General features: G+C 38.8%; 1 protein-coding gene across 6 annotated transcripts in view; it reads left to right on the top strand.

Annotated features, from left to right (window-relative positions):
* Positions 1–21424, top strand: part of LOC149063817 (multiple PDZ domain protein-like) — a 689010-nt gene that overhangs the window by 389333 nt on the left and 278253 nt on the right. The gene's annotated exons all lie outside the window — the stretch shown is intronic.

A 21424-nucleotide genomic window follows, 5' to 3' on the forward strand; every position in this document is an offset into this window, starting at 1 on the left:
CGGGAATATCTTTAAGACGATAAAGACGAGAAACCAACGGCCGATAGGTTGCGCTAGTAGGAGCGATTTCAGTGGAAATATGCAAATGAGACGGTTATAAGAACTTGCGCTCCTAATCCACAATCAGTGTTCACCGTTGTAAACCGTGTATGTGGACCTGCCGCACTCTGCCGTTGCTGGGTTTGTGACTCCCCTGCAATGTGTTATCCCTTGTGATGGTGATCATGCACATACTGCTGTAGTAAACGATTTGGAGGTATTCTGTTCGTTATTTGCGTATCTTTTCTTTGACTTGTGTACGTCATCGCCAACTACCGGCTGTTTTTTGGGGCTTTTTTGTTTCCTGTCTTTTAAAAATTCCCGTGACCTAACGATGCTAACCCTGCAAACCGTTTTTTATTTCAGTTATTTTTCCGGTTTTTATTCATTTTTAAAGTTTCTGCGGACTTTTCGCCCACCCTATACTTGATATGATTGCAAAATAATTTTCTACTCTCTACAGAATTATTTTGGCACAATATGTTTCTTTTCCTTATAAAATATACAGTTTGAATAGAATATAGCATAACCGCTGAAGGAAAAACTGGAATGATTTGGTATGCTTCAGTTCAAGATGATTCTCGACCTTCCAAAATTTCTACTTTTCTAATCCCCCCATATAAGTTTTACATAGGAAACAATGCTGGGTAACCTGGAATTCCTTTATAACGAAATTTCGTTATAACGAAGTGATTCTTCCAGTCTCTTGGCAATCGTTATAACGGGATTCGACTGTACAAGCAATTATGTAACTTATTCTTACTTTTTCACTAAGAATAAGTTTGACGGTGATACGGTATACTCATTAGCATTTAAATAATGCAATTGTCCTTCAGTTGAAACTGTATCTGAACAAGCAAAACAATGTCCTGCGTATACAGTCGAATCCCGTTATAACGAATGCCAAGAGACCGGACGAATCACTTCGTTGTAACGAAATTTCGTTATAAAGGAATTCCAGGTTACCTAGCATTATTCTTATGTAAACTTATTTGGGGGATAGAAAAGAGTTCGTTTAAACGAGATTTTCGCTATAATGGTATTCGTTAAAACGGGATTCGACTGTATAAATTCCTGCCAGCTCTGCTTTGATTTAAAAATACTCTTTAAAACTCGGAATCTTATTCGACCTAAGCTAAGAAATTTTTAAGGTGAGAATAAATTGGTTTAATTAGTGTATGGACAGATGCTGCGTGAGTTAATATGGAATGAAATTTTTGGCAGATGAGAAAATTTGAAACATCAAAGTACATATTTCGCGCTCAGTAATTACGATTCAAAATACAGTCTAATCCCATTATAACGAACTCCAAGAGACCGGAGAAATCACTTCGCTGCTGTAACGAAATTTCGTTATAAAAGAATTCCAGAGTTTTCCACATTGTTCCTATGTGAACTTTTCTGGGGGGATTGGAAAAGTTTTCGTTAAAATGAGATTTTTTTTCGCTATAACGGTGTTTGTTAAAACGGGATTCAACTGTATAATACCCTTTAATCTACCTGAAAGTAAGGTTCTGTTATCTACCTATCAGGTTAAAATAAAACTACAGTAAAGCCTCGATAAGTCGTCACCTCATGTTATACAAAAGTTATGACGGCTTAAGCAGAGTGACGACTTAACCGAGTTTCAATGTGCAATACTGTGAAAATCGCATAAATTTAAAGTAATGTAACATTTATTAAATTATGAATTAAAATTACACTGTATTAATAAAATTTATAGATTGCAAAAGAAAAAAATATAAATTTTTAAATTTTTTGAGCTCTTTACTTGACTTTTTGTGGTAAAATATACTGGTACACACTTTGATTTATACTAGTAATTTTCAATTTAGACTTATCAGAGTAACTGTTAGAATAGTTAGCTTTTCTTCATAACAGAACTAGTGCTCAATAATTTAACATGTACATGAAATTTAAAACTTTAGAGTTAATTTAATTCTTCATCAATAGTTCATACTAGCTATAATACCCGGCGTTGCCCGGGTTTTCTTCAATGGGGCTGTTAGAAACACGTGATATCTCCCTCTTTCTTTGAGGGACATGCAAACCGTGTCTAAAGTTAACCAATATGGCGACTTCCTGCGCGACTTCATGAAATAAACAAATATAGATTTAAAGGAACGTGGAAATGAAGAGTTTCCCCCCTCCCTTTTTTTTTTGATGGAAGCTAGGTATTTCGATTCCCTCCCCCGAACTTCAAGTTATCCATCTCTGCCTGTTTCAGCTTCCAAAAAAGCTTAATTAAAGCTGCGGAATTTTTTCGATGTACTTTATGAGTCCATAATTAATTTTAAAACATCCTAAACCATATGAATTTATGCAGTTGAATATCAAAAGACAATACGGAGACATTAATTTTCATGCTTGAGAAGATGTAAATAAAAAGTTGAAATCAATGTTATTGCCTGGATATTCAACTCAAAAGTAGGTCCGGCTAATTACTTCATATTTAATCTCCTGGGCTTCGTATATCTATCTCTAAGCGACTTCAGTATTTCAAAAATAGAGAATTCAATACAATTTTCAAAATTATTGATGTGACAGAAAACCCACCAAATTTCCGCATTTATACAGTAGAATCTGCAATTATAACACAGATTCCTATCAGGATCACCCTTTTCCTGACCCCTCAAAGCGATGCTGATGATGATTATGACGTCTATTCCAAAAGCCTCATTACTGGGAGTATTGAAAATGTGGCAAACCATTATAAAAGCATAAACTATTATACATAACTGGCAGCATTAAAGAAGTGACAAACCATTGTAAAGGCATATGCATGTCTGAAACGCATTGCTAGGGAACCACGGTAACCAAAGTAAACGTTCCGAAAGTGATTGTTGAGGTCCAAAAACCATTGTTGCCCGACAGTTTTCTGTCCATTTGGGGCACTTGCCCTGCTCTGACGAAATTTTAAAGTAGCCTATCGTTCAAGTCGGGTCCCATTTGGTATATATGCAAAATTTGGCGACGATCGATCTAAAATTGTGGATTTGTATAGAGAACATACATACACACACACACAGACAGACAGAAAATCAATTTTATATATATAGATGATACAGCTACAAGATAATCCTGTTAAAATTTATCAAGTTAATCTTGAACACGGGATCCACTTTTGACCTAGGTAGGGAAAAATGCGCATTAGAAGACCAACTTTTAAAAAATATCTGCTTTTTCAACGAAGGTATTTTGTTTAAATTTGAAGCCCTAAATTAGTGGAGCCCATGCAGAAATCAGGTGTAGCTCGAACAGAATAAGCTTTTATGATTACAATTTAAGCATATGACAATGCTGTTAGCAAGCTCTTTTTTTTAATGGGAGCCATAAAATTAATCTGTTCCTTTCTCAAACTTTTCATAGACGGACTTAAAAAAAAAAAAAATGACGGCTTAACCGGAGTGACGACTTAACGAGGTTTTACTGTATTTTACAACATTGACAGTAAGTTTTTCACTGTTTCAATACTCTGTTTCTGCTATCACAAACCTAACCGGGGCGCGGTAGCCCGGTCGATAAGATGCTCGGCTAAAGTACCAAAGGATGTTTAGAGGTGGTCGCGAGTTCGATACCCGTTTCGTCCTTGTCAGAAAACTTTCCTGACACAGGGGTACAACAAAAAACGGCGACTCGACCGCAGCAAAAAATTGCTACCGCAGGGAGTCCCCCCATCGAGGGGTTAGCGCACCAGTCTCTCGATGAGTATAAAAAACGAGCCTGCCGTTCGGAATCGGCAATTAATTGTAGGTCCCGGTGTAATTAGCCCTCGTGTGCAGAAAATGACCAGGGTGCGACAAAAAATGATCAAACAAACCTAACCTTGATCTCTTATCGCACACATTTTGAATAAGCAGCTCTATTCCACTTAGTAAATTGAACACAGATAATCAATAGTTTAAGAATGAACCATAAAATTATGTTGTCTGTTCTAGATTCTCTTTGTGTCGAAAAATGCAAAATTGCAAATTATAATTGGGCTTTTGTTTTAATTACTGTAATAAACTAGTGTTCAAAAATAAAGCATTTTGTAATGTGCAAAAGTTTAAGTTCTTCGTCATGTTATATACCTATTGTGTTCAAAACGTTATCCAAAAGCATTCATTTAGGTTTTTGACTGTTTTTTCGACACTTTATGACGCTTGTCGTGTCAAAAACCCAACCCTGCTCAGAGCAGACAGAGCAACAACTTTCTAATTGGGTTTTGAACGCAGGGTGTCCATATAAAAAGGTTTGTTTTTTTTTTTTAAATTTCAATAACTATACAACCCCTTGTAATATGAATGACGTATCTGTGTTTGGATACTTTTTTTTTTTTTTTTTTAATTCGATGTATGCTTCGAGGACTAACGTTTCAATTGTGATTCCAGCTGTTGGCTATGCACCCCTGTGTATTAATAATCGCCCTGTGCATCGCCGCAATATTCGATTAAGCCGGAAAAAGTTTTTGCAAATAATCACTCAAAGCTGAGAACTTAAACATTGTATCTGTGGGGAAAAGTTTCGGTTCCGGGCGGGGCTTATGTTCGTTCATCTGTTACCCGATTAAACGTGGCTGACTGTGCATTTCTTTCGTCAGGGGGAAAAAATTCTGGATATTTTTCTGTGGTTTGGTCAGAGTTAGGGCTCCTTGAATCCCTAGTCTGACCCATCCGCTATCTTTGAGTTTAAGTATGACGGCAGTATTATCGCTTTCTCCCATCGCTGTTCCGAGTCCCGTTTTCTTAACGATTTGACGTCGCTTGGAGCGTACAAAACCCTTTTTTTTTTGTTGAATCTCTCAAGGGCCATTCAAGTATTACGTAAGCAGAGTTTTAGCCATTTTTGACCCCCCCCCCCGTCAGCAAAAGTCAGCAAAACTCTGAACCCCCCCTCCCCCCCTTATCAGCAAAATTTCGCCAGCAGCTTAGAATATTTCATATCTTCAACAAGGGTGTTTGATGACGAAAGCAGTCTTCAAACCCCCCCCCCCTTGTCATCAAAAGTCAGCAAATCCGAACCCCCCCCCCCCCGATGCTGACGTAATACTTGAATGACCCCTTATGGTCCCGTGTGTATTTCAATACGCATAGCAAATACATGGCCAAAAAAAAACCCACTATACCAATTTCTTTTCTGAATTTTTTTTGACGGTGTAGAGAGTACATCTTTCCGTCTCATTCCAGTATAAAATACGGCCGACACCGGGATTGAAACTATAAAAGATTTGTAAAAGTTATTTTATAAAACTTGAAGAATTCAACAAATGTAACCAATGGGCTTATTGGTTGTTTTTTACTTTCCAAGTTTCGTAAAAAAAATCTTTCGTCAAACTTCTATAGCGTGTAATCCTCCGCGGGCCTAAGTAAATAATACTTTTTTAACGTAGGAAGAATCGATTCCTTGTCATTTTTCAAGAGCTGCTGAAATTTCACGTGTTCGGAAACTTATAAAATTGACAGGCTCCGAAATGAAATTCAAGATAAAAACTTTGATAAAAAGCAAAATTTTTGTATAAATAACATCAAAATCCAGGGCAAACTGTATATTTTACCCTTAATCAATCATTTTAGATAATTAAGAAATCCACGCTAATGTAATTACGTAAATCGCACACTTATTTATATCCATATTTTCTAGAATTTTTTGTTGTTGTTGGAGTGAAACATAGAGATAAAAGATGGAGGACGACGAGTTCGCCCTTCTTTTTAGATGCGTTGCGTCGGAAAAAATGATCAAGCAGATTTCTTTGGGAATCTTGTACTACTATTAAACTATTCATGTGCATCGGAAACATTCCTACGCGGGAATTTATACTGAATCGGCGACATCGGAAAGTTGCGTGCACATTATGTACGGTCACAAACGTATTTATGATGTCAAAGCAACGCGTATTTTGCATTGGAGAAGTGCTGCCATCCTACTTTGGGGTCATTCAAGTATTACGTAAGCAGATTTTCAGCCATTTTTAACACCCTTTCCCCCACCCCTGTCAGCAGCTTAGAATATTTCGTATTTTAAAAAAGGGGTGGTTGATGACGTTAGCAACCTTCAAACCCCCCCCCCTTCGATGCTGACGTAATACTTGAATGACCCCTTTCATATTGGAAGTGAAAATTTGGGATGACACGATCGTATCAGTACAGTAGAACCTCGTTTATCCGAACATCAATTTTCCGAACAACTCGGAACCGAATACCTTTTCAACCTAACTCATTTTCCGTTTTCTATAGTCAATGCAACAGTTGGTTTTTCCTTGGAACTCGAATCCTCTTTTCTCCCAACTCGATAGCTTCGCTCCATTGTTCAATAATCCACTTCCAAACAATTGTACATACCGTACCTGTGAGCTATAGGTATGTAAGCAGTGGGGTAGATCCGGGTACAGTGCATGTAGCTATAAACGATTGACAAGCAAAGAAACGTGTGAATAGGAACAAATTTCGCTGTCATATTTTTCGTCTGACTAATTCAACTTGAATTCAATTTATTCCTTTTGCTTCATCGAATTAGTTTCGGAATCGATTTTCCGAACACCCTTCGGTCCAGATGTGTTCAGATAATCGCGGTTCTACTGTATTGCGTTGAAACGTCTCTGTGTGGAAAATCAGCGCCGCCAGCGGGCTTCGAACCTGGTTACTTTCGCGGTGACAGTCCATCACTGCGACCGTACACATCCCTGACTTCTTCAATACTTGAGCGTGTTCGAGTTCGATTGGAAATAACTTCAGTACGTTAATGACGTCAAAATGAATTGGTGGAAATGAGGGGAGAGGAAATGTCGCCACACCGTTAATTGAAATTAGAAACTCGGTCGATATTCCGCAGCCCAAAGACAATGAAATTCTCACATTTGATTAAAAGTTGAGATTGGATTTCCGAAAATTTTCTCATTTGCATTTTAATAGGAATAATATCGCAAATATTTGGCTTTTTAAAAGTATCTTCGGTGAATCATTCGATAAAATATGGTAATTAGCATCCCTTGAGAATATTTATGCTCATGCATAATTCGGATGTATTTTATGCGTTCTCTCTCTTATCGAAACCTACACTTGGAATGTTCGGATTAAATTTTTTTCGTTTGCGACTTCCAATTGATAATTGTGATTGTTATTGTTTTATTTCATTCCTCACATACGATTGTTTCCTTATTTAAAATTTTTAATCCGGATTATTTTAGTTGAAAATAATTTTGACTTCTTTTATAAAAATTATCTTGGGGGGGGGGGATGTAAAATATTTTGCGAATGTCGTCGCGTCTGTCGGTAGATGGCTTCGCTACGAAATCAGTATAATTACAGTGGTGGTCCCTTCATGCAAAAAAGAGCATTAGGACGGCTGACTAGACCGATAAGAGGCCATTCAAGTATTACGTAAGCAGATTTTTTAGCCATTTTTGACCCCCTTGTCAGCAAAAGTCGGGAAAACACTAACCCCCCCCCCCTTTTGGTAGCGAAATTTCGTCAGCAGCTTAGAATATTTCATATCTTCAAAAAGGAGTGGTTGATGGCGTAAGCAACCTTCAAACCCCTCTCCCCCTTGTCATCAAAAGTCAGCTAATCCGAACCCCCTGCCCCTCGATGCTGACATAATACTTGAATGACCCCTAACACTAATTGTTTAGTGGGCTATGACATTAGTCACAAAAACTAGTTTTAAGGAAACAGTGAAAAACTGCCTCGAACTGTAGCCCAAGAGCGTTCAAACTTTAAAAGAGCGCGCGCCACTTCTTCATTGATTTTAAAACGTGTCACGGGCCACTTGATCAAGTCACTTGAGTTATCTGTAACTGTACCGCAGGTCGCTTCAATGACCTGAAACTGCGTCGAGAGCCTCTGAAGCGCTCTGTAAATGTTACTTGATCTGTAAATGTGTCGCGGGCCACTTCAGTACTCTGCAACTGTGCAACGGGTCACTTAAGTGCCTTAAAAATGTGACGCGGGACACCTAAGTGTTCTGGAACCGCCAGTCGCTCAAGTCATTTAGAAATGTGCCACGGATCACTTGATCGATGTGAAACTGCGGCATGGATCTTTGAAGTTAAATCTGTAAATATGCCGAGGGTTACTTAAGTCCCCTGGGAATATACCACGGGCCACTCAAGCTACGTGCAACTGTAAATTCTTTTGGGATCTTGTGCGGTGGAAGGCTGTTACGAAGTGGTCGAAACTGGTTTGTGAAGGAAATAAGAAGGCAAAAGTCGTGTAGTCAGTGACAACCTCTCCCACCACCACCGAAAAAAACTCGGGTTCTTCAAGATTTTATTAATGATAATGCATATATACGCCAGAAGTTTTTATCCCTTACAGCAGCAATCCCGAGATATCTCGTTTTCTTGAAACCCTCTCATTTCGACCATCCATAATAAATATGGATGTCATTTCAACAAAGCTTTGGGATGATCAGGAAAGAGGAAAGAAAACAGAGCGAACTTGTTTGAATTCATTCCACTGGCATTTGTACGCAATATTACATCCTTTGATGGTAAAGTGGTTAATGTGGTTTGTTTAAAAATATTTTACGCAAATATCGCAATTTTTTATGTAAAAAAACAAAAAAAAAACCTCCCTTATCCTTTTAAAGGGTTAGACATGCACATTATGATATGTTTCTTCCTCGTAGTTGCAAAATTTTTGAATGCATGGATCAAACGCATTAAATTCCGGTAGTTTCGCCAAATCATTTTCCTTGATCAAGCCGAAGTCGCCATATCAGTTGGCGGAGATCTGAATAAATAAACAGGAGCAGAGCCCTAACCTAATAAATGTCCTGCGGTCTGAAATCGAACCAAATATATTTTCTTATCTCCGTTCTTAAAAAGAACAGCTCAAAAGTGGAGGGAGCAAAAAAGAGGGGGGGGGGATAAGCTTATTTGAGAAGAGTTTATAAAGGAAATGAGCTTCCTCTTTTGAAGACGAACTTAAATCTGGTCTCTTCACATAAACCTGTTGAATGTCGTGTTCTTAACTTATAAGTGCCTTGAGAGAGAGAGAGAGAAATATATATACATCCAAACTCTCCTCGTCTCCAACTTACCTCTCTCTCTCTCATCCAGCAGCACGACTAGTCACAGTCGCCATGGTCGCCATATCGATTACCTTTATCCGTCACGAGGAGGAGTTGGCAATAAAAAGCGTGGGATAAAAGAGAGCAGCAACAACAACACACTTCGTTGTTGCAAAAATACATATATAAGAAAATTTTATTATTTTCTAATACTTCCACGTTTATAAGAGACACTAAAAAATATAGGAATCGATAAAAAAAAAAATAAGGAGAGTAGAGAGTAAATAAAGATGACACTCAGTACACACCTATACTCCTCCAGCTGCCGCACACTCGTTGTTGCAATATTGCGAGTGGTGGTGGAAGTGTTCGCATTCGTAATACTGTGTCGAGTAGTTTTCTCTCCGTCGCGGAATAGCGATCGATTTCATTAGTGATAATGAAAACACGGCAACGCTGCTCCGTGATGTTTGAACCGGATTTTCGGAGATTTGTTTGCACTTAAACTGCGTGCGTTTGTGTGTGTGTGTGTGTCGGGTATTTATAATAATGCAAGTCGGTCCTCCACGCGCGGATCGAATTGCCACCGACTAATACAGGCTTTATTCCAGAGCAGATAGATATGCACGTGGTGAGGACGTCACACGAACAGGTGCGCGACACGTATCGAAATCCGATATAGTGTGACACTTGTCATTCTTGGGTGGGGGAAGGGGGATATCGAACGTTTGACAAATTTATTTGTATCGATTTTGCTATCCCCACGTGCGTTTATGTTGGGTTTCTGTGGCGATGGATGTGGGGGGGGGGAAGAACCGCGTGTAGAGAGGTATTGATTTTTTTTTTCCTCTTTCGGTGAATGGTGTGATAGTTTATTCAGGTAAGGGGCTGATCGATTGGATTTTTATCGTATCCAGAGCTTAGTGATAAACGCCAGCAGAAACAATAATCATGTTAGTAAATGTTTTACACCTGGGCCATACAAGCTTGTTTGTGGTTCATCGTTCCTCTTCTCGCACACAAATAATTTCCCACCACCCACAGGAAACAGTTTTAGGTCAGTGTTCTAGAACTTCCTCTGGCTCTTGCTCCAAATTCTTGAAGTCTCTACATGATTGAGGAGCTGCATTGTTGCGGGTTGAGGAGGACGCTTTTGAAATTTATATGTATGTAACAAATTCTTTTTATAGCCGTGTCAGTAATTAAAATCAAACAGGGAGTCAGGTGGATGTCAACGCAGCGCTTTCGACCGGGTTCATATTGGACCGATGCTTTATTATTAAACCAAACGTGCCCCGTGCTAATGTTCCTGAGGAACTTTTAACGTATAGGGGACCGCAAAAAATGAAAAAAAAAACCAGGAGGACATAACATCCGTGGTAAACCTCATGGTGACATTACGGATCCTCAAAATTAGAAATTGTATCAATTTAAACAAGCAGCATGGTTCATCTGCTGACTTAGACACATAGGTAGGGAAAGTAACACAAGGCTAGGGAAATTGCACATAGGGAACACGTCCTAGTCCATTTAACTCAATGACGAGGAGGAAAAGCAGTACACATACTAGTCCATCATCAACTGCCTGGAGGAAGAAAACACATAACACTCCATTTTGCCTACCCTCTTGATAAGCCTTCAGCCTTTCTATATTCACAAGGACGCTTGAAATTATGATGTTGCTTGCGTCAGACGAGACTTTGTCATGAGCTCTTGGCATTGGTGGCTCGTATCATGCATCAAACTCCTGATTAGATTCATCAGCTAATGAGGGAGGAGGACTGGAAACCTGGTTGACATGCAGCAGCCTCGAATTAGATTCCAGGAACGCGAAAAGATTTTGTATCCTCTGCAGACACACAGCGGGCTCCTAGCTATTCTTTTCTTCCGTAAGAACTGTGAAGTAGACCAATCCTCAAGACAAAAACAGTGGTAAGGCATGGACCGATACTACACAACTATACAATTCTCGATATCGACGTCGTGGTTGTATCGCTTATCGTCCAATGTGAACCCGGCTTTATATCTCAGAAACATCGCTGAAGTTACGTGTATCTCTCTCTCCCCTCACCCCCTCCCTCCCCAACATATCAATCGGTATTATGGCGCATGAAATTTACTCACTCTGCAGCATAAAAATTAATCGAATGATCGGTATGTTGCTATAGTGCCCAAGCGCAATCCACGAGTAACTTCCACCACTGTTGCATCCATTGTTGCAGCATCACTTAATAAGTCAATATTTTGCCAGTAATGTGTGCCGAAAGCTCCACATGAAGGGACTATTCGCCCAAGTACCACGCATTTGTGGGTCGAATAACCGTCCAATCCAGAAGCACACGGTTAAAGTGGTGTCGTTACGTTATATAAGCCGTCGCGTGCTTAACTTTAGGAGGCGTGTGTACACGATTTTGTAACTGACCCATCCAAAACAACATTTTATATTTTATGTTTCATTGTCCTGTCCATGAATTTTCATTGCAGCGTGCTGAATGAAATGAGAGTTATACTCTCTCGAAAACAACAGTTCAAGTATTCAGTCATTACACTTACCTCCTGAAATATAGATGGCAGCACTGAAAAATCAGACACGGCACTAGATACGCACCCAGACTGTTAAATGCACACACTCTTAGATCAACCCAGCAGCACATTGACAGCTTTCATTGATGTGATAGTTACTGATTCAATGAAAATCCCTGAAGACAATCAAATCAAATTTTACCAAGAACTATTCTCGATTATGACGATTATTATGACGATTTTGTGATTTATAACCTGTGATTTTTTTCGATCATAAATTTCATACTTGTTTACTGGCGAGGTGCGTAATGGCTCCTGCCCATGTATGTAATATATCTTTCTCAAGCTCAGTAAATGATTGGGTTCCCCGGAGGCACCCGAGTCCCCTGGGACAGTGTGCTTATATCACCGAGTGTGACAGATCCTGGGTGTGTCTCGGTTCCTATCACTATAACACTTCCGGCACAACTCACTAGGTAGGAAATTACCCATGGCGATAGACCTGAGTTGTGCTCGGTTAGAGAGAGAGAGAGAGAGAGGGGGACAAATACTCCCAAAACCTCATACTGAAGGTAATTTAAACCGGTGGAAAAAAAAAATGAATTTAGAATGAGAGTGTTGGAATCTCACGCTATTGTTCGCCTTGTATGAAAAGATCGTAGCACCGGAATATCAATCAATCATATAAATTCATCAATCAATATTCACCGGGTCATGTTTTCATAATCCCCGAAAAAAATATAGTAAAACTCCAACCACCTAAAATGAAAATTCATTTTTTCTCCTTTTAAATTACTTCTTGTGTGAGAAGCGCCATAACATTTATACTCTATTTGTTTGGCCAATTTCCCCCCCCCCCCCCCGTGTTATATATACATTACATGGAGAACCTATTTGCTTTGTTTTCGCTGGAGATTCCAAAAAGTATATAATGAATATTTTTTTCCCCACGGAACTAATACATTTTCCATAAGCCCCTTCCACTTCACGTATGTACACGTCCGCAAGTTTTCATTAGTTTTGTATTCCTTGTACCGGAGACGAGAAAAAATTCCATTCCATTTTTTTTCCCCCCACGGTTGCGGTCTTTCATCATGAAAGTATGCACCCTCTATAAGATATGAGAACAAGAAAATAGCTTTCATACCCCTATACCCACACCAACCGCTATCAACGCACAACATCGCTCCAGATATTACATTTCTATTTCTTTCGGAATGGGTTCCTTTTCTATCGTGTAGCGTTTATCTAAATGCAATAAAGAGTGTTCTTCCTGTTTAGGAGGTAGAAATGAAGTGCATCGGGTCATTGAAATGCTTCAGTTTTTTTTTTTTTGTATTCGATGATATTGAGGTCTATGTTGAAAATTGAATTTCTATTTTACCTGACGGTTTTCATACGGAAGTATATTTCCAATATCACTCTCTTTATTTTTTCCAACAATTCTGCGTTTTATCGTAATGTTTTCAGAGTAATAGTTATTTGTGGTTATTTCTCTTCTCTCAATCGATTATCCACTGATGGGCGAATCATTGCTTTCGAAGTAACATCACAACTCACTTGATACAAGCTTCAAATCGTTGTTGCCTTGGGCAGTTGCATGGTTGAGATATGCCCTGCCATTAAGCTTCGAGCAATTTGGTCAAATGTTCAAAATGCGTATATTAAGACCTGTCTATATCTCCGCTTGTGCTGTGCCTTGCCCTTGAGTGGTTTTGATGAAATTTCCCCCATGTGTCTAATATCACACGTGATGGATCCGTGGATCACGGGCAAATGTGGCCCTTAACTGATGCCACCTCGAATCTAATTTTGTAAAAATGAACGAAAAACGACGCCTTTTTCAGATCGATGTAAGTGATTCGCGGTGCAGTTGCACATCATTCAAGTGGCCTGTCGCACATTCCCAGATCACTTGGGTGTTCCGCGATTTAAGAGCACATAAGTGGCTCTAAATGATTTAGAGATCACTTGAATGGCTGATGTTGCAGTTTCGGCTCTCAAGTGTACCGCGACACATTTAAAGATCTCTTTCGCGACCCGTGGCGCACTCACAGATCATTTAGAGAACAGCCGTAGTCATTTCCATCGAGCAGCCTTAAAAAAGTCTCTGTGACCGCATTTAAGCAACTGGCAAAGACGCGACTTCGTTTTCGTAGCCTTTATCGGCAATCATTTATCAGGGGCATGACCTTGGTTGCCGAAATTCCTGTATAATCGTTATTGTATCCCATTAACAGCCATGCGGTAAACACGTTTCCTCGTCGGCAGCTTTGTAATTTGAGTTTTTTTAAATCGTTTCTTCCGATTAAGCATCTTCGGAAAGAAAATATAAAACTTTAAGCTATATACAGCTAAATATAAAGCTTTTAAGAATTCATATACCCAAGATTATCAATCATTGATAGCATCCACGAAAGGAAACACTTATGTTTTATGAACAGTATGTAGATGTGATTTCTCTATTCTGTATGGAAAGACTGACATCCTCGGCAGAATCTCCGGATTTCTGGATTTCAAAAAATGGCACGTCTGCATTATTGTCATCACTAGAGCCGTGGCAGCTTCCAAGAGAGAAACATACACCTCGGGTTGGATTAACCTTTGGCCACAATGTACGCTAAAGGACACAACCATTTCTACATAGTCAACTGAAGAGACTATAAAAGACATTGTCACGTTAGCGAAACAGGTGGGTGGAGAAGGGTTCGATGATAAAGTTTCTTCTGATGATACGGATATACAAGTCGAACAGCTAATTAATAGAAATTCAGAGGCATTTACCAAGCAGAAATTAATGAAGTTTGACTGCTCCTGAAACTGAAGCGGTACCAGATGAAGATCATCAAGATAAAGAAGTAGAAGACAAGTTCACACACCATGAGTAACACAGCGGAAAGTCTTCGCACTTTAAAATCAGCAATAGATTGTTTTCACGGCATAGATCCCTCTATGGTACGCTATTCACATGTAGAAAAATTGGTAGATGAAACCTTGTCATCATATTCCAACATACTTGATGACATAAAGAAGAAATCACAATGCCCTTTCAGAAAATATCACCAACAATCGCTGCACCCTCTCTCTTACATTCCCTTCTACCTTCTGTGTCACGCTGTCCAATAAACGAAATATACAAACAAACTATGGTTTCGGTTATTCGCGGTCACCCCCGGAACGTAACTCCCGCAAATACGGGGGGGAGGGGGGGGGTGACTGTATTTATTTATTCACTTATTCATGGTCAAAGTGAGCAAGCATATGAGTACATACCTTTACATTTAAGAAAGAAAACGCTCTCTATTGGTAAGTGTGCGATTATTTTTATAGCTCTTGATTTCTTTTACACGGCTGGATTCGAATTGGTTTTTATCATTTTTTCCTTTCACTTTGCCTTGTTGTGTTTTAGTTCAGGGGGCGTATCAACCGAAAAATTTACGGGGGATAAAATTTCTTACATTTTTTTTTTTTTTTTTTACTCGCCCATGTCTATAGAAAGAAAGTAAAATGTAAAAGCAAAAGAAACTTTTTTTGAAATTGATGAGATTTTGAGAAATTAAGTTTTATTCCACGTGCTTTTTGTTTCCCTTTGGGGCCGTTCAAGTATTACGTAAGCAAAATTTTTAGCCATTTTTTATCCCCCCCCCCCTCATTGTCAGCAAAATTTGGTCATCAGCTCTGTCCCTCTGAATCCTAACTCATATTTTCATAAAGGGTGGTTGATTACGTAAGCATTATCCAAACCCCCCTCCCCCCCTTGTCATCAAAAGCCAGCAAATCGGTAACCCCCCCCCCCCCCATCGATGATGACCTAATACTTGAACGGCCCCTTTCATTCTTCCCAAAAAATGAGCAATTTTCAAAAATTAATTTTTATTCTCCCGTAAAAATGAATGATTTATGAATTAGAGTTATCTCGTTCAACTTGAAATGGAAATATCACACTACTTTAATTGCCAATAAACTAAGAGCAATTATGAGTTAGATGTTTAAACTAAAATCTATTTATCTAATTTATTATTTCATACAACAGTGTTTGAGAGAAGTGTTCTAGGCACACGGGTATTCCCACATATATTATGTGGATTACCAGTCTGGGGACGAACATAGAAAAATTCTATTCTATCTTTAAGCCGTGTATATGATTTTTTCTGACTAGATATTCTGCACATTGACAATAATTTCTCGCAACGCGGTGTATCGCTAATTCATTTTAACGTACGTCGACTTCATTTATATAAAGTATTGCTGTCCATGTACAAAAATCCTGACTGGTATCCCGGCAAAGCAATTACGGAAAGAAGTACTATGCGAACAGAAAATCTATGTCACATACCATTACCAAGAAAAACAATTTATAAAATAATCTTTATGCTTTCCTGCTCCAAGGTTATGCAATGAGTTTAATGGTATTAATGGACAACAGCTTTCACTTAATACGTTTAAAAGAGCTGTAATTAGTTTCGTATTTGAAATAACGAATATTGAGCAGTTCATTTAATTTGATAATTAACTAATCACTTCAATTTCAGAGAGAGGGGTAACATTTGAACATTTAAGTAATATTCTAAAAAAAAAAGTTAATTTTGATATTGAATATTATTGTGTAATATTATTGACTATTGTTGTTTTTGTATACTTTCGAGGTTGCCGAGGAGATTTTTGTATTCGTGTTTACTGTTTATATCTCTTTTGGGTCAAATAGTGTTTGTTTTGTAGTTTTCTTTTGTCTTTCTGTATTGTATGTTTTTTGGTTTTCTCTTGTCTTGTCTGAATAAATAAAATAAGGGAATTGAATTGGATTTTGGTTTTACTGGCGCAAAGACCAATTGCGCCGAACTGCGCCAAAACAAACCAAAAGGGAATGATTTTTGAGAAACTACATTGAAATCTTCCTTAAAAAATTAATCATTGCGAAACAATAAATTCCATTAGCATTCTTCAAAAATTAACTGATATTCCCATTGGGGAACATTGATCGTTGTTATAGGTGAAGATATTCCTTTCGTTTTTAGTAGCTTTCCGACGATTAGCTACGGCTGTAAACAGCTCGGAACCGAAAAACTTGAATCCCTGTACATTGTCTGAACTTCACTGCGTTCTGTTAAAATTGGAGGAAATATTGAATTTTTAAAAATAATTAAAATATACGAGCGCATGTAACTCCTAAGCAAGTCTTATCGGAATTTCCGGTACAGAAATACTTTTTGTTTCGAACATTTATCTCCCAATTTTTCATTTCATGTTAATGGAGAAACTCCGGTTCGTTAAACATATTTATTTTTTTTAGGAAACGCGTTATCCTCGTTATTCATCCGGAATGTTAATATGAGAGCCAATATCACATTCTTATTTATGTATGTGTGTTACGGTGGATGGGATAAATCTATTATTAGCATAATAACCGTTTATCATGCACAATCGCCAATCGTCTTGGTAGGTTTGGAGATATTTTTCTTTTACCGGTGATTGTGCATAATACCCAAGCGTCGTTGGTAAGAGTTAGGGTTGTTAAGTGAGAGGTTTCGTTATGTCAGGGTACGCGATCACAAAATTTTGCCAAATAGGAGTTTGCTATACCGAGGTTGGAATGTAGAGTTCGTCAAATAGGAGATTGTTCATTGGGGTCTGATAGAATGACGCGCAAAAACGTATTAAAAAATTAGTAAAAATCAAAGAATTTGTTAAATAGGAGTTCGTTGTATCGAGGTCCCATTTCAGAATTCGCCAAGTAGGAATTAATTATAGGAGTTATTTCTGGACTGCTTGCAAAAACTCGTTAAATCAGAGTTCATTATACCCGCGGCAAACTCTACCTCACAAGTACAGTCATCTGAATAAAAATATTGTCCCGGTAGTGGGACCAGTTTATCATATTTACTAATAAGAAATGGTGGTTATGCGTAATATCAGGCAAGCGTGATGAATTTAGTACTATTTGTCATTTTTACCAACGACGCTTCTGTATTACGCACAATCATCGCTAAAAAGTGATGACTTTTTTCACCATTTATCAGTGTTTACCAACGACTCTTGAGTGTCATGCATAATCGCCGGGAAATATGGTAAATTTATGGAAATTCATTAGGGTCGGGGATTATGCATAGTGAATTTATCACATTTACTGAGTGACATATGCATTATACCAGGGGTTCTTAACCAATGTGTCGTGACCCAAACTTGTGTCACAGGGACTTCCGAGATGGGACGTTCTCATTCCCTCCCCCCCCCCCCCCCGCAACAGCCGGAGGCTCTTGAGCCATGGGTCCCAACCTGAACTACAGTATATTCAAATACAAAGACTGCAGTGAATCCGCAGGTACTGTTCATACAAATCCACTTACAGCCGGGGTATCTTAAACTGTGGCGTCACGGACTCAAACTTGGTTCGCAGGGGCTTCCAAAAAGAGTTGTGCGAATCCACTTAACAGTCCTGTTTATACTTTAAATGCACTTATTGTGTCGATGTTTTCCCCTAATTACACGAAAAACAGTCTCGTGGGTCGCGAAGCTGATCTTGGGTTATTGATTTTGGGTCGCAGCTGAAAGGGAGTCGAGAACCCCCCCCCCCCGGATTCTTCAACCACCGCAACAGCACTTGAAAAAATTATTATTTTTCTTAGGTTTTGTATCTGAAGCACGCAAAGTGTTCGCGGTGATATTTGTGTTCATCTCTAGCGTGTTTTGAAACGAAAGCCGGTCGTCCAGGGAATAAGTGTAATTTCCTTGCTGTGGAAACGGAAAAGAAAAATCGCTCAGATCCCCACCAGGGCTGAGAAATAAGACGCCATCGAAAATAGATGATATTATTTTGAGGGGGGGAATATGATGGCCGCGTTGCATACAAACATTTGCTATATCATTTATTTATTTTTTTTTGCCTGCTGTACGGCGTACTATTTCCGATATCTCGCGGGATCTCGGGAGATTTCGTTCATTTTTTTTTTTCAAACGATTTCCCTGAAGAGATTCTATATCCACGTCCGTTGAATCTCTGCCAATTTAAAAGTGACTAGAAAATGTTGTATTCGTTCTTGCACACTCACGCTTTTTCTGACGGGAAGGGTTCGAAAAATATTCTGCTCGATAATGGTGTGAAACGGTAGCGTTCAACTTTTCGGTGAACGTACACCACTTGCTATAGAGGGGGGTCGTTCAAGTATTACGTCAGCATTGATGGAGGGGAGCTTTGCGATTTGCTGACTTTTGATGACGGGGATTGGGAAGATGCTTACGTCATCAACCACTCTTTATGAAGGTATGAAATATTCTTAATGCATCTTATTCGGTGCGTCAAAAACGGGGGAAAAAAACCTTTCGATAGTTATCGGGCACCTGAACATTCTTTCTAATAAATCCCTTACAGAGCCACTTCAGCAATCTCTAAATGTTTCACGTATCCTTAAAGTGCTCTGGAAATGTTTCCGGGCCGCTTAAGTTCTCTGGAAGTGTGCCACGCATCACTCAAGCGATCCGTAATCATGCCACGGGTCACTTAAGTAATCTGGGAATGTTCCGCGGGTACCTTGATTGATGTAGAACCGCACTGGAGGCCGCTTAAGTGCTGTAAAACTGTGCCACATGTCACTCAAGGGATCTCTGAATGATCCTTTAAGTGTTCCGGAACTGTGTCGCGGGTCACTTGAGTTATCTTTGAATGTGCCACGGGCGTACTTCAGTGATATGAAAATGTGCCACGGGCCACTTAGATGCTCTGGAATTGTGCCACTGGTCATTTAAGTGATTTTTATATGTGACGCTTAGTTCATTTTTACAAAATTAGGTTTGAGGGGGCAAGCCACATCAGATAACCTTCAGGGCCATATTTGTTCTGCGGGCCAAGGGTTTACCATATATGGCTCAAAGGGCGTGTCCGGAAAATTCACCGCCAACAATTCACCACTAGGAAAATTCATCGCTAAGAAAATTCACCGACTAACAATTCACCGACAACAGTTCGATGCGAGTCAGTTAGCATGGGAGTGAGCGATTGAGTTACTGAGTCAGTGAGTGACCTAATGAGTATGTGAGTGAGTAAGTAACCTAGTAACTGAATGAGTGAGTAAGTGGCCTAGTAATTGAATGAGTGAGTAAGTGACCTAGTGAGTATTTGAGTGAGTGACCTAGTGAGTAATTGAGTGGGGGAGTGCGTTAATTTGTTAGTTTTAACCTAGTAGTGTCACAAATGATTGATTCACTCCCTCACTTACTCGCTTATGGACTCAGTAGCTCGCTCGCTCACTCACTCACTCGCTCAATCTCTCACTCACTGACTCAGTAACTCAATCGCTCACTCCATCGCTTTCTGACTCGCATCGAACTGTTGTCGGTGAATTTACCTAGCTGTGAATTTTCCGGCGGTGAATTTTCCGTAAACCCTTAAAGGCTGGGTCGCAATGAATTTCTTAAAGATAAATTTCGAGTTTTTACCCTTCAGATAGCATTGAAGTTCTTCAGATGCTGGTGCGAAGCCGAAGATATTTACAGATCTAAAAATAAAATGCTGTCTGTTTCTGGTCTGCGGAATACTATCCCCATGGTTCTCTCTCTCACTTTTTTGTCTTTTAATTACACAAATACAAAGATATCTGTGGATCTCATTGACGAGCGGCTTAGGTTTTCTGAACGTTGTTCTCAGAGGTCTGTTCGCGTTCTCCTAAAGTCATTCTTCCCCTATTCCGAGGTTTAGTTAGTCCTGGACTGTAGTATGCCTTAAGGTTTTGGCGTACCATATACCTACAGAGGGACATAGACTTGGTTGAAGAGGGTAAAGAAAAGAGCTACGTATGTCCTTATTGGCACACTGGGCTTGAGTTATGAAGATAGACTTGATTTTTGATTTGAATGGCTGAAAGTCTGCTTACGTAATACTTGAATGGCCCCTTATGCGCAGTATTTGATTTCATCTGGTTATATTTTTCGTCAAAAAAAAAAAAAAAAAAACCTTGAAAACGTCAATCTTCGTTGTTACGACAACTCGGTTATAACGGCGAAATTTCGTGAAAACAGGTTTTGCTGTACTGTTTATGGCTACTGTATATATACTATATACTGCAAATGGCGTGACTCGTTGAATAACACAGTTCCTGCCTGGCAATTTTTCCCCATTGAAATGTACAGCTCGGTCTCTAGATAATAATTGGAGAATTATTTCCTTTATTAATTAATATTTCTTTCATTAATGCTGAAATTATTTCTTTTATTGATTCTGGAATTACCTTTTATTAATTCTGGAATTATCTCATTCATTCTGGAATTATCTCGTTCATTCTGGAATTATCTCGTTCATTCTGGAATTATCTCTCTCATTCATTCTGGAATTATCTCTTTCATTCATTCTGGAATTACCTCTTTCATTCATTCTGGAATTACCTCTTTCATTCATTCTGGAATTACCTCTTTCATTCATTCTGGAATTACCTCTTTCATTCATTCTGGAATTATCTCTTTCATTCATTCTGGAATTACCTCTTTCATTCATTCTGGAATTACCTCTTTCATTCATTCTGGAATTACCTCTTTCATTCATTCTGGAATTACCTCTTTCATTCATTCTGGAATTATCTCTTTCATTCATTCTGGAATTATCTCTCTCATTCATTCTGGAATTATCTCGTTCATTCAGGAATTATCTCGTTCATTCTGGAATTATCTCTTTCATTCTGGAATTATCTCTTTCATTCATTCTGGAATTATCTCTTTCATTCATTGTGGAATTATCTCTTTCATTCATTCTGGAATTCTCTTTCATTCATTCTGGAATTATATCTTTCATTCATTCTGGAATTATCTCTTTCATTCATTCTGGAATTACCTCTTTCATTCATTCTGGAATTACCTCTTTCATTCATTCTGGAATTACCTCTTTCAT

Source organism: Pholcus phalangioides, unplaced genomic scaffold, assembly GCF_987345545.1.
Source record: "Pholcus phalangioides strain wild (caught in Gottingen) unplaced genomic scaffold, Ppha-v1.0 ptg000043l_1, whole genome shotgun sequence".
In the NCBI taxonomy this organism is placed as follows: Eukaryota; Metazoa; Arthropoda; class Arachnida; order Araneae; family Pholcidae; genus Pholcus; species Pholcus phalangioides.